The sequence below is a fragment of the Puma concolor genome, chromosome A3 (assembly GCF_028749965.1).
Source record: "Puma concolor isolate L17-30 chromosome A3, mPumCon1.1.hap2, whole genome shotgun sequence".
Classification (NCBI taxonomy): domain Eukaryota; kingdom Metazoa; phylum Chordata; class Mammalia; order Carnivora; family Felidae; genus Puma; species Puma concolor.
Genome location: NC_141669.1, coordinates 106,102,999 through 106,117,089, shown reverse-complemented (window position 1 = coordinate 106,117,089; position 14,091 = coordinate 106,102,999). Strand labels below are relative to the sequence as shown.

Sequence of the window (14,091 nt, the reverse complement as noted above, 5' to 3'; positions counted from 1 at the left end):
TGGCCTCATGATTTAATAGCTTTGTGACTTTGGAAAAATGATTTCATTGCCCCAGATCTTAGTTTCCCTATCTGCAAAATGAATGCAATCCTAATATCTGTCACACAAAGTATTGATACAGATTAGATGTGAGAAAACATTTTTGAACACAATGGGAAATAAAGTTAAACCCTTGAAAATGTGACTATTAATAATCTTCACATTAACCAAGTGATATTCGGCATGTAAAGTAAAATTTTGGAACCATATTTTTCTGTCTATGAGTCATATTTGTAGGCTATGCACATTATCACATTCAAAACAATTCGTGGTATATTAGATTGAAATGATGGAATGAAAATACTCCAGCCTAGGAGAGTCAAAGTAAGTCAGCTGAACTGTGAAGTAACTACATATCTAAACCGAATTCTAAAATGTTTTACGATATTATGTTTATCACATAATAGTGTATTACCTAATTTTGCTCAAAACGTGTTGGTTCTTATATTTAAAATGATAGTCTTGTGTTTAGTTGGAAATATGGAACTGAATGATTTTGTAAAATTGAGAAGGAGTTAAATTTAGGGTCCCTGGGAAAACTCCCTTGGGAAACCCCAAGAAGGGTCACGCCTCCTCTTCGGTCAAAGCCCATTGGCTGGAACTAGACATGTGGCCCCTTGCATGGATGCAGAAGGAGATGTAGAGTAAAACCTTTTGTGCAATTAGGTGTTAGGTTGTCTCAAATGATAGTTAGACCTCACCCTTTAACTCCATAAAAATCCATTCAGGCCTTTGAGAGTTGGTCATATTCAGAGATACCATCAATTTCCATCTTCAGGCTTTCAGGGATCGGAGGTGGGTCTTCTAATGATACGGATTTGTGGGAGGTCAGAGTTGTAGGAAGTGGTTTGTATTTTCAGAAGCAAAATGATGGTAGAGGTTATTTCTCCTGTCTCTAAATTCCTGTAAAATATTGTACTATTTGTGTTGAATTGTCTATCTGCCTCTTCTTCTCTGCTGGATTGGGTTTCTAAGTGTGGAGGCTGTGCCTTACCACTGTCAAGTTCTGGTTAGTGTCTAGTCCAGCAGGGTTACACTGAAATAACTAACACAGTCCCTTGGAGAAGAGGCAGAAGGCTGTATTTAACCCTAGGACCCTCATTTATTCCCTTTACATTGTGTTAATGTCCCATTTAATTGTTTGCTCTCCCTCCCCAAGTCACCAACATAGAGTCAACCAACATATTGGACCACCAGATTCCTCTTTTAATTTCTTCATTGCAGCAAAGTCAGAAGAGGAATGCATTTATTTATTCTACACAAGTATATATTGAACACTAACTTCATGTCACACATGTTTTATATGACAGATGCAGCAGAAAATAAAATATATAAAGTTTCTGCTCTGTTGGAAGGATGTAACAAAATATATTAAATAATAGATATCAGATGTTGATGTATTTTATGTAGAAGAATAGAACAGGTAGAGGGAAAGAAATCCTGGTGCTGGTAGTGGGTGGTATACTATTTTGTAAATGAGAGGCATATACAAAAATATAGTGACATGTGAACAGTGATCTGCATGTAAAGAGCCAGGCAGATACTCAGAAGAGCAGTCCAAACTGAGGAACAGTATATGCAAAGGTCCTGAGACAGAATTATGAATGGCCTCTATGAAGAACAGGAAGAAAATCCGTGTGTTTGGAGTCAAGTGAGCATGGGAAGGGAATAGGAGAAGGGAGGAGAGTGCTATAGGGCTACATAATAGAGGGCCTTATAGCACAGTGCACAGACTGGCTCATATTCTGAGGAAGATGGGGAGTCATATAAGCAAAGGATAGAAAACCAAAGGTTTTGAGAATTCTATGGGCTTGGGGACAGAAATGGCAAAGGGGAAAATGTGTATTTCTATTCTATGATCTTTTTTTCTCCCTCTCATCCATCACATACCTGTGTAAAAAAATTTACTTTCAAGATTGACTGTGTGCTAGCAAATCATTAATATCTATGAAAATACATATAATGATATTTGGACATATGTTGGAAATACTGCCTTCCACTAGCAATAAATAGATTAAGGACAAATAGACTATGTAGCTTTTGCTATTAATTCTTGAGATACATTCTTTTGCTATTAATTCTTGAGATAATTCTATGGGATACATTCCTTCTAAAACTGAGTCCTATGTTAATGTATTGCCTGTATTATAATTTAGGCTCTCAAAAGGATAGTTTTTAGACTAAGTCTAGACTACTTAAATGGTTTTAGTAAAACCCAACTAACTGTATGTTATAAATAAAAATAAGCAATTGTCTAACTTAAAATGGCCTTCCTGTCATATGGCTTCACATGGGATGATGCAGAGGGGGGTAGGCATTGACTTTCTTGGTGAAAAAACAACCCTCATGAAGATACTTTGTTTTTTGCAGACTTATTTTCTATAAAGAAAACCATCAAGCACAAAGAGTGCTTAAGTGTGGTAGAAATACTTAAAAAAATATTACAACAGTAACAATAAACATAAACAATGGACAACTTTTTAGAAGTATTTAGAAATACAGTTACAGTCAATCTCATGGAATTATTTTAACCAAGCCAAACCAGCCTTGTTATGAACATACTCATTTCTTTCCAGGGTAATTTGGTTAGAACTGAGTTACTGGTTTCATGTGACTAGCTTTGGGCTGTTGTATGCATTTTTGGTCAAAGAAAAAATTGAATTATCATTTTTACTTGCAGTGGCCCTCAGTACATAAAGCCTGATCTTCGGTCCCTTTGCACAATGTAGTCCTCCTAGTCCTAGAATTCATAGAAAATTTAGGGGTTGGCAGAGGCTAGAATGCTCTGCTAGCAGCGAACGGCTGCTAATAGAATCCATGTCTATTATGAAATAATTCCTTCAATAATATATAGGGAGCTGCATTGTTCCCAGAGCCTTCTATGTATGTCATCTCGTCTACCTTTGGGAACCCCTTCAGAATGACATGCATGACCATCTTCAGACGGGGAAATTTCTTGAAGAGTGATTTGTGGAATTCTCCTTTGGTTTCATGGTAATTGGTTGAATCCGGTCTTAAAATTAGTCTTTTCCTCTCTGAGTGCACTCTTGCCCACTGGACTGAGTCCGTGTGTCTCATGTAATTGTGAGCTCCCCTGTGTAGGTGTGTGCATTGAGGCATATCTAAAAATAGGCTGGAGTTTAGGGTTTCGAGCTTCTTCCCTCCTCCCACCCCATTTACTATGTATTTTTTGGACGCAGCTGCCTTCATTTGGATTTAATAATTAAGTAGGCTGAAAATATAAGTAACCTATAAACATATTTGGTATGTATCTCTGCCCATAAACGCTCACACTTCAAAAAACTTTTGCAGAAGTGAGTCCTTATTTGGCATATTGGGAGGATGTTACAGCTATGAGGGAAGAGGCTGATTTAAGTTTGGAAGGTAGCATTTAGGGGAGATTCTTTGGTGTCTGGTTCTGCATCCTTAGCATCCATTTCTGCAGGCTTAAAGCCTTTGTGCTCCTTGCCTAAGAATAGCTGAGAACTATTCCATTCTTTTGACCATAAAGGGAAATGTCAGTTCTGTAGTCAATCATTTAAGCTTTGGAATATGATCTACTGCTTTGCAGAGAACTATGAAGGCACCGTGGAGTACTACATCTACTTTAAAACACAGCCACAAAATGCAGTGAGAGTCCCAAGTCTTTAAGACTACGGGAAGGAGGTCATCATGAGTCATGACTTTACAGAGAGAGGATTCAGATCGACTGTTCAAATCTATAGGAAACTAAATAGAAGGGAGGGCCTGAGGTCCAGTGAGAGGTTGTTTTCATGAGCCCTCAGCATCTGTGTATACACTTCCCATCACTAGAATCTGTATATTCATGTAACCAGGAATGCTTCCATAGCATCTTCCTGGGCACAGAGCTGTGGGCCAAATGATGTCTTCAATCTTATGCCTGGAGTCAAAAAATGACTCTACTTATGGGGCATCTGGTGAAACTGTGGGTGCTCTGTAAATTTCAGGAAGTGCTTTTCACTCACCAGGGAGCATCATCATTTTCCAATGTGTTTGTTACCAATGAATATTTTATTTAAAAAAAAACAAAAAACAAAAAACTCTGACAGTAATTTCACACACTGCTGGAGAACAGGCTTCTGCTGTTTGATTATATCAGATAAACCTTACACCTTCCCTGAAATATAGGAGTTAAAGAACTTAAGGCAGCAGACTCACCTGACTCAGGTATAGACCTAAAAGACTTTCTCTGATTAATCATCAGGCATTCATAGATGAAAATATTAGGAGACAGAAGGGACTAGGAGGATAACTCACATTATTATTGGCACTTGAATTAGAATTTGTCTTAAAAATACCAATTTACTTTGATAAATGCTACCCAGGCCTTAACTGTGTTTGTGGCTGATTCCTTTGTGAAATGAAAGCGTCAATGCACAATGAACTGTTCTGATTAGCTGCTTCACAGGTTTAGAATATATTTAAAGCTAATCTTCAAGAACTAATATGTAATGATGCTATTTTATTTTTATGAACCATGGTTTTATATCCCACTGTTTATCTGATTTGAAATGGTTGTAATGTTTGCAGAACGTTAATATTGAACCATGCCAAAACCTTAATAAACTTAGTCTTGAACTAATATTTCAGGCTCATGTGGGATTTCTGTATGCTAAAATAGTTTTTAATATTGCAGAAATGCAATAGTGACCTTTCCATAAAACCTTAATAAAATTACTTTGTGATATAAACTGCAGAACAGAGGGGAACTTTCTTGAATGAGACTATGCATGATTTATCTGCATTTCGTGGTTTATCTTCTATCTCATTTCTTCAGATCCCTTGTGTTTTTCTTTCCCTTTAGCCAAACAGTGATTTGAATAATTTAAACTAGAGAACAGATACAGAATTTTCAAAGACATGTTTTCCCTTTGCACCAGTGTCATTTACCTGTTGCTGATGTACCAGTTGTCTTGATAATTCTAATAGTCTCCATGCTGTTTGAAAGAAGTAAAGAAGATAGAAAATTTCACCCATAAGTTTCAGGTATTTAATATTGAAAATACAATTGGGCATCACACATAGCTGCTGCTTAGCAAAGCAGTGTGCAATGGTTTTATGACAAGTGTTGAGTAAGAATAGCGTACCAGTTTATAAAATTAAAGTGATGGATGTTTGGCAAACAAACTGCACCTTCTCAAAATTGAAATGTTGGCCAGTATCCTGAAATTGAAATTCTTTGTTTCCCAGAGACTGGCATACGAATGACCAAAAATGACCAAAATCAGAAGCCTGTAGCTTGGGCTTTATAATATATTTTGTTCTAGTTTAGGGTGGAAAAAGTCTTAATTAAGTGTAGTCACTGTGAATCATTGTTTTCTAAACTGCTTTCTGTGGTCTTTTTGATGGCTTGGCTCTTGCAAGTCTTTCAAGTTCACAAGTCAAAGACAAGATGATGGCTGTTTAAGTAGAAAGTTGTGTTTTTTATTAGTTCCAAAACTATTTGCAAATACAAAATTGTACAAGCATTTCCCAGTCATTCTGTATCTGTTTATCACTTGAATTTTAACCAATATTCGTATACAGAATAACATCAGAAAGCATTTCACTGCATACTTGCAGTTGAGAGAATGTTCAGACTACTTTGGGTCAGAAGAATCTGGAAAAGGGCTGATAAGATCTAGAGATGGACTAACCCTACTTTATTTTCTGAAAAGTCACTAGAGGGCATTTATTCCCATCTCACTCAGTGCAACAATCCTTTTACAACTTCTAAGAACAGAGGGACATCTCAGTCCTTAGATGATGAGAAGTGTCTACTCTGAAACCTGAAAATTCACACTTTTCATTGTTGAATAATTTTCCTGATACTGATTTAAAGTTACATTCCTTTTTTTCAAAATATAAGTTATTGTCAAGTTGACTAACATACAGTGTATATAGTGTGCTCTTGGTTTTGGGGGTAGATTCCTGCAATTCATCGCTTACATACAATGCCCAGTTCTCACCCCAACAAGTGCTCTCCTCAATGCCCATCTCCCATTTTCCCTTCTCCCCTACCACCCCCCATCAACCCTCAGTTTGTTCTCTGTATTCAAGAGTCTCTTAGGGTTTGCCTCTCTCTCTGTAACTATTTTTTCCCCTTCTCTTCCCCCATGGTCTTCTGTTAAATTTCTCAAGTTCCACATATGAATGAAAACATATGATACCTGTCTTCCTCTGACTGACTTATTTCACTTAGCATAACACTGTCCAGTTCCATCCATGTTGCTGAAAATGGCAGAATTTCATTCTTTCTCATTGCCAAGTAGTATTCCATTTTATATATAAACCACATCTTTATCCATTAATCAGTTGATGGACATTTAGGCTCTTTCCATAATTTGGCTATTGTTGAAAGCACTGCTATAAACATTGGGGTTCACATGCCCCTATGAATCAGCACTCCTGTATCCTTTGGATAAATTCCTAGTAGTGCAATTGCTGGGTCGTAGGGTAGTTCTATTTTTAATGTTTTGAGAAACCTCCACACTGTTTTCCAGAATGGCTGCACCAGTTTGCATTCCCACCAACAGTGCAAGAGGGTTCCCGTTTCCTAAGACCACTAATCTTTGGTACATAGTTTTTCCTCTGAATGAACACAGAATATCTCTATTACTCTGTCTTCCATTTGAGTGAGTTTCAATACATGCCATCTGTCAGAATGGGGATTGCATTGGTATTGGACCAGCAGTTCATGGTCATTGTTCTTTCCCAGCTCCATCACTAGGGCTGTGGGACTCAGCCCAGTTCACCGGTTCTTGCCTTCTGTTCCCACCCAGTTATAGGAAGAGCTTAGATTGACTCTGAAATCTCTGGAAACTTCTTTTATTAATTGTTGCTTAAATGGCATGACTTCCTTCACCAACTCCTCTGTTTTGTTGATATGCTTCTTAAAATTGTGACATTGAATTTACAAAATAGTGCAAAGCAGTGGCAGGATCTGAGAGAGTTTGCTGAGATTGTTCTAGCCATTCATCGATTTCTTGTCTTTCCCAGATCCCATTAGGGTACAAACAATGACCTCTTTACTATTAGCTCATGAAGACTGTCGTTCACTGAAAGTTCAGATGGTTTTCATATAAAAAAGCCAGTGTTTAGAACTTTTTAATACATTATTTTAATAAAGAGTGTTATGTTAGTTTCAGGTGTACCATAAAGTGATTCAACAACTCCCTACGTTACCTAAGTCCTCATCATGACAAGTGCACTCCTTAATCCCCATCACCTATTTAACCCATTCCTCTACCCAACCCCCCTCTGGTGACCATCAGTTCTTTATAGTTAAGAGTCTGTTTCTTGGTATGTCTCTCTTTTTCCCTTTGCTCATTTGTTTTGTCTCTTAAATTCCACATATGAGTGAAATCATATGGTATTTGTCTTTCTTTGACTGACTTATTTTGCTTAATATTTTACTCTGTAGGTCTATCTATGTCACTGCAAAAGGCAAGATTTCATTATTTTTTATGGCTGAATAATATTCCATCTGACACACACACACACACACACACACCCCACACATACACATATCCCACACATCTTCTTTATCCACTCATCAATAGATGGACACTTGAACTGCATTTGGCTATAAATATAAATAATACTGCTATAAACATAGAGGTGCATGTATCTTTTTGAATTACTGTTTCTGTATTCTTTGAATAAATACCTATAGTGCAGTTACTGGATTGAAGGGTAGTTCTCTTTTTACCCATTTTCCACAATGGCTGCACTGGTTTGCATTTCCACCAACAGTGCATGAGGGTTCTTTTTTCTCTGTATCCTTGCCAAAACCTGTTGTTTCTTATGTCGGCTTTTTTTTTTTATTTGGTCCTGTAGGTTTGTTGTTGTTGTTGTTGTTGTTGTTGTTGTTTAATCAACATGAAGATCTTTGTGTTGATTACTCTTACATGGATCTTGATAGTTTGACTCATTCTTCCAAGCAATCGTTTTGTAGTAGTGAGCTCAGCTGGGACATATCAGGACATCTAAAGTGCTAGGAGTGCTGGTGGAGATGTCGTAGGAGGCAAATGAAAATGAGGAGTGGAATTCTGGAGAGGACCAAAGAACAGTGATATTGCAGGATCACCACTGGAGGGAGAATGAGAACAAACAAGGATGGAGGACAAAAGTGGGAAACCAGGATGAGTTGCCTATAGGGTGATGGTAGAGGTTAAATTCTACAGAGATTAAGAAATCTCAGGAACGAGATAAGGATACTGCATGTAAAGCCTTAAAAGTCCAGCTTCTCAAATGTCATTTTGGACAGAATATTTAACATAGATTTCATATTTTAAAATACTTACAGAGAATTGATAGTTAGGAAATGGTCATATGGAGCACAGCTTATTTTTACTATTTAAAGAAAATTGGCCATGGGAGTGTGTGACATAGATGGCCAACATATGCCTTAATGGTAAGTGTTCCTGTCTTTTAAACTTCAGATGTTTTGTCCACAAAACCTGATTTAACTCATTCATGTAATGGCCATAATTGAATCCTATTTCCTTTCCCGTTTTACCACGAGGGTTGGTTTCAATTAGGGCAGAAGAAAAATAAAAATATTTATCATGGCTTAGTCACATTTGTGATTTTATTTGAGTAAAGCATAGGCAACCACATAAATTTTTTTAATTTATATATGAAATTTATTGTCAAATTGGTTTCCATACAACACCCAGTGCTCATCCCAAAAGGTGCCCTCCTCAGTACCCGTCACCCACCCTCTCCTCCCTCCCACCCCCCATCAACCCTTAGTTTGTTCTCAGTTCTCAACAATCTCTTATGCTTTGGCTCTCTCCCACTCTAACCTCTTTTTTTTTTTTTTTTTTTTTCCTTCCCCTCCCCCATGGGTTCCTGTTAAGTTTCTCAGGATCCACATAAGAGTGAAACCATATGGTATCTGTCTTTCTCTGTATGGCTTATTTCACTTAGCATCACACTCTCCAGTTCCATCCACGTTGCTACAAAAGGCCATATTTCATTTTTTCTCATTGCCACGTAGTACTCCATTGTGTATATAAACCACAATTTCTTTATCCATTCATCAGTTGATGGACATTTAGGCTCTTTCCATAATTTGGCTATTGTTGAGAGTGCTGCTATGAACATTGGGGTACAAGTGCCCCTATGCATCAGTACTCCTGTGTCCCTTGGATAAATTCCTAGCAGTGCTATTGCTGGGTCATAGGGTAGGTCTATTTTTAATTTTCTGAGGAACCTCCACACTGCTTTCCAGAGCGGCTGCACCAATTTGCATTCCCACCAACAGTGCAAGAGGGTTCCCGTTTCTCCACATCCTCTCCAGCATCTATAGTCTCCTGATTTGTTCATTTTGGCCACTCTGACTGGCGTGAGGTGATACCTGAGTGTGGTTTTGATTTGTATTTCCCTGAGAAGGAGCGACGCTGAACATCTTTTCATGTGCCTGTTGGCCATCCGGATGTCTTCTTTAGAGAAGTGTCTATTCATGTTTTCTGCCCATTTCTTCACTGGGTTATTTGCTTTTCGGGTGTGGAGTTTGGTGAGCTCTTTATAGATTTTGGATACTAGCCCTTTGTCCGATATGTCATTTGCAAATATCTTTTCCCATTCCGTTGGTAGGCAACCACATAAATTTTATTAAAATGCCCACCACAAATATTCCAAAATAGCGCTGTAGGCCAACTAATGTCATGGACTAAGTGGTTAGATCTTGATGTTTTGATAATACTAAGTTTTCTCTATCACATTTAAAAGACTCTAAAAACAGAGCTAAGCATTAAAGATAACAGTGATCTTTTTAAAGTGGAAATTATGAAAACATTTAAAAATAAATGCAAGAAACTTGAACTCCATTTTCTTTTAGATAACCAAAAATATCTCCTGATTTGGAAGCTGGAGTAACAAGGATCTGTGTGGGGTGAATTTGAAATGAGAAGTTGGATATTGACAGTAATATAGGCATCTCCTTTATGGAGGTAGTCCTTAGTTTTGGTTGAAGTACTTCTTCAATCAAAGAAGTACTTCTTCAACCAAAGAAGAGATGACTTTCCCTCATTTGGGTTGGAGGCCATATATTCAAAATGTTTTACTGAATTTAAGGAACTTTCATCATGAGGATCAAGGTCAGACAGTGAGAGTTTAAAATCAAAAGGCTTAAGTGCTAGTTCTTAACCATAATTTGAGACAATCTAAGCTTTCTGAGCTCCACTTTCCACACTCTGCATTTGAGTTATGATTTCCAACTTAGAGAGTTTGTGAACGTACTTGGTAAAATGTAACTATCACATGGATGTCCAGTGCCCTTATTTTGAGAGCTTTGTGAAGCTTGGCGGGTCAGCACGTTAGCCCCCAGCACCTGCATTCAGAGCTGAGTTGTGACAGGAGCCGTGTTCATATCTCATTACTTAAGGACGTCCTCTTCTCTTGCCTAATGAGAATGTCATTTTCCTCCTCCATGGGTCAGGCTGTTGACTTCTTCCTGGTGTCTTTGAAACTTGCCTGAAATCTTGTAGCATTTTAAAATATGCTGGGTCAAACTTTACCCCTTAAGAAACAAAATAATTGATTGCAGACACATGGGCCCAAATGATTTTCAGCAATTTTGCTTATTAGTGTGGACACGGGGTGGGGGGGGAGGGGGTGGAATCCGAGGGTTTGTCTAACAAAGGGGCAGGGAATTTCATTCAAGGAGCTCCGTTTTTGCTCTTTTTCCCAGCCTGCTGATATGGCTTGAATTAGAAGTTGGAGACATTTGCTAAAATAAAATACAACATGAACCCTTGGGAATTGCTTCACATCCTACTTTTCTGACCTCTGATCTCCTTCCCATTGCCTCTGGGCTTTGTGAGAGTGAGGGATGTTTTTCAGTTTCTATATAAGCAATGGAAGCAAACACATTTTAAAATAATCCAGTAAAAGCACACATCGTATGAAAGGAACAATTATTTGAAGGCCATTGACCTTACCAGAATTGGGCAAGCATTTGGCATCTTTAAAGTCTGCTTTGCTACTGAAGAGCTGTTCTAGAAATGTCACCGTGTCATTACCTTGTCAGTTGCTCTTCAATACACAATAGTAATACATTGTTTTTAATCTTATTTGGAGCCATTTGAATGTGGCTTTAATTTTGGGAAATAAAATCTATTTCAGGAGGACATACAGGGCTTTTAAATAACATCTACATTTATTTGAAGCCCAAGTAATGTTTAATCAAACCAACTGGAGCTAGAAGTATTCAGAAAAATGACTGCTTCAGCCCCTGAGACTGTTTGAGTCTCCTTACAGGCAAGGAAATGAAGGCTCTGAGAGCTTAGGGGCTTCCTCAAGGACACGCAGCTAGTTGGGGCAGAGATGGGACCGGAATTCAGGTCATCCATGTCTGACCACCCTGCTCTTTCTAGACCCACAGGCTATACAGGTGCTATTAATTTAATATTGATTGTGGAAGTAATGAAATCTATAATTCAAGTCAGACCCAGTTTTTCGGGTGTGGCCAAATTACTTAACCATAAAATTTGGATCATACTAATTAGAAGACCTATTAGAAGACCTGTTTCAAGCGGTGTGAACGTTGGTGCTGGTGAATGGCAGTGAAACATGAAGCGTTCAATCCCTGCTGACCTATCAAAGCCAAAGACAGTGTATGTTCTAATACGTACACGTAGTTTGGTTTTTTGTATTTTTTTGTTTTTCTAAGTAAACTTGACATCCAATGTGGGGCTCGAACTCACGATCCTGAGATCAAGAGTGGCATGATCTACCGACTGAGCCACCCGAGTGCCCCTGAGGAATAGTAGTTTCTATGTGCCCTCTCACAGAAACCAACACACGGTAAGTTTTCTGCCTCGTTGGAGATCATGGCTAATTATGACACCACATCTGGAAAAAAGGAAACCAAAATCCTGAAAATATGACCGTTCTCTTACAAATGAACTGAGATTAGAGATTTTTGCTTCCTTTTCCTTTCAGACTTCTTATATAAAAATTGCATAAAAAACAAAGAAGAAAGGTTTGTGGGTCTTTGAAAGAATTTGCACAAATAGAAAAAAAATCAACCTTCTAAAACCTTAAATTCCAAGTAACTGTTTTTCTCACTATCTCTAGGAGTTTCATCTCTGTCCTTAGTTTAAGCATTTGAAGAGTGGAGATGGAACAGTTTTGAACATGTAAGTAAGGAGGTCATTGAATTTGTGTGAGATTTGAGTTTATTTGGGTTAAATCTCTTTGACCACAGGTTATTTTCAAGTCGGGTAGTACCTCTGTGTGTGTGAATATTATAAAAGCTGTTAAATTTGGATACCTTTTAGCTCAAAACCTAAGGAAACATATTTTCTCCTTTTATGGTCTGGACTCCGCTCCAATATACGCAGTCCTAGGCTTTATCCTCTTCTTCTGACTCCTGTGTAATAATAGCAAAGGCCTATTTATAAATTTGCTTGGAGAACACTTAAATATCAGGAATCTTGATTAAATTTAAGAGCTCGTTGTCTCTGTGTGTTTATTTTAATAGGAAAATAGTTTTTAAAATAAAGGATTTCTCAAGCCCTTGAATTGGCACCTGCTCCTAGTCCAAAGCAGTTGCCCTGTTTTTGTGAAGTCCTGTCTTGCAGTCCTCAGACTTATCCCATACACCTGCCTGAGGCAACATTCAGATAGATTATTCAAGCAAGGATAAAATAAAAATCTTTCCTTTGAAACACTCAGATAATCAAGGCAAGGTGAAACCTCTAAAGAGAGCTTTTTTTTTTCTCTTGACATGTATGATTCATATCGGTGATGCTTTGCCTAGTAATTATGGCAGAGCCAGTCCAAGGGCAAATGAAGGGCAAAGTATGGAGGACTGGGCATAAGAGAGAGAAGGACCTTATGAGCAGTGGGGTAGGGTTTCCTCTAAAGAGGCAAGCTCTGTGGAAAAGAAAACCACATACCCCCTGAGAACATGTCTAGGGTGCGTCCCCACCTTTGAGGACCCAGGTGCCAATCTGAGCCGTCCTCAAGCTGACCTCAGAGGTCAGAGCTTAAGGATGGGACCCAGGAGAGGTGAGGTTAGGATGTACAGTCAGCCAAGAAGTGATTCATAGGCTCAACCAGCTGCAGAACCAGGTGAAGAACGGAGACTCATTCTACAGACTGAGTTCCAATTGGGCACCAATGGGGGGTCAGGGGGAGAGCAGGGTATGGGTTGGGAACAGGAGCCTGGGAACAGAATTTCAGGATCTTGGAGAAAAGGGCAGGTGCACACAAAAATGGTACTGACATGTGCATTTGGGTAACAGGAAAAGACTTTATTGGCCTTGGCCTTGGTTGTTTTTAGGTTTGTTTGGGAGCTCTCTCCTCTACGCATATCCTTTTGCTCACCCATTCTCTCAAAATAAACAAATAAACATAAAAAATGAGGTTCAGCCATGGAAAGGGAAGAGAAAGATGCAAAGGGCTCAGTATATTTGGGGCAATGAGTTAAGTCTCATAAATCCAGTGAAGAATGTAAGTGGCAAACTGATACTTTTTGAGTTTTTTGAAATGACCCTGCTTTTCAGTGCAGCTACAGGCATGTTTATTCTAGAATCCTCAAGTTGTGTTGTTTTGTTGTTGTTGTTCTTGGTTGTTTTCTGTTTTGTTTTTTCTGTTTTTTTAAGTAGGCTTCACACCCAGCGTGGAGCCTAACATGGGGTTCGAACTCATGACCCTGAGATTGAGACTTGAGCTGAGATCCAGAGTCGGACACTTAACTGACTAAGCCACCCAGGCTTCCCTAGAACCCTCACGTTCCAATGTGATCTTTCTCCTCAGCAGTTTTGTTCATTGCAGCTTCTTAAAGATTGAGTTTTCTGGGTGAATCTTTATTTCCTCAATATTTTTTTCTGAGTTTTTAAGAGAAATACTAGCACTTATAGTTTGTAGTTATCAGGGACCATAAAGGTTTGGACCAGAAGAAGGAAATATTTAAAGTTATTTGGTAGGTGGCTTCACTGTCTATGTTGTAGATTAAATAAATAGCTGTAGATTAAATAAATCTACATTGTAAATTAAATAAATGGTTGAGTTTTGGGTTATGTCACCCTTTGTTTG

At 38.3% G+C, this 14,091-nt stretch overlaps 1 protein-coding gene across 14 annotated transcripts in view; it reads left to right on the top strand.

The window, feature by feature from the left end:
• The window catches only part of PLCB4 (phospholipase C beta 4), a 422,070-nt gene that overhangs the window by 229,496 nt on the left and 178,483 nt on the right, over positions 1 to 14,091 (top strand). For 3 of the 14 annotated variants that reach the window (XM_086701711.1, XM_086701710.1, XM_086701712.1), the window contains one exon: positions 12,127 to 12,188. The exons of the other annotated variants lie outside the window; for them this stretch is intronic. The gene's annotated coding sequence lies outside the window, so the exon portion shown is untranslated. The remainder of the gene's footprint in view (positions 1 to 12,126; positions 12,189 to 14,091) is intronic. 14 annotated transcript variants of the gene reach the window in all.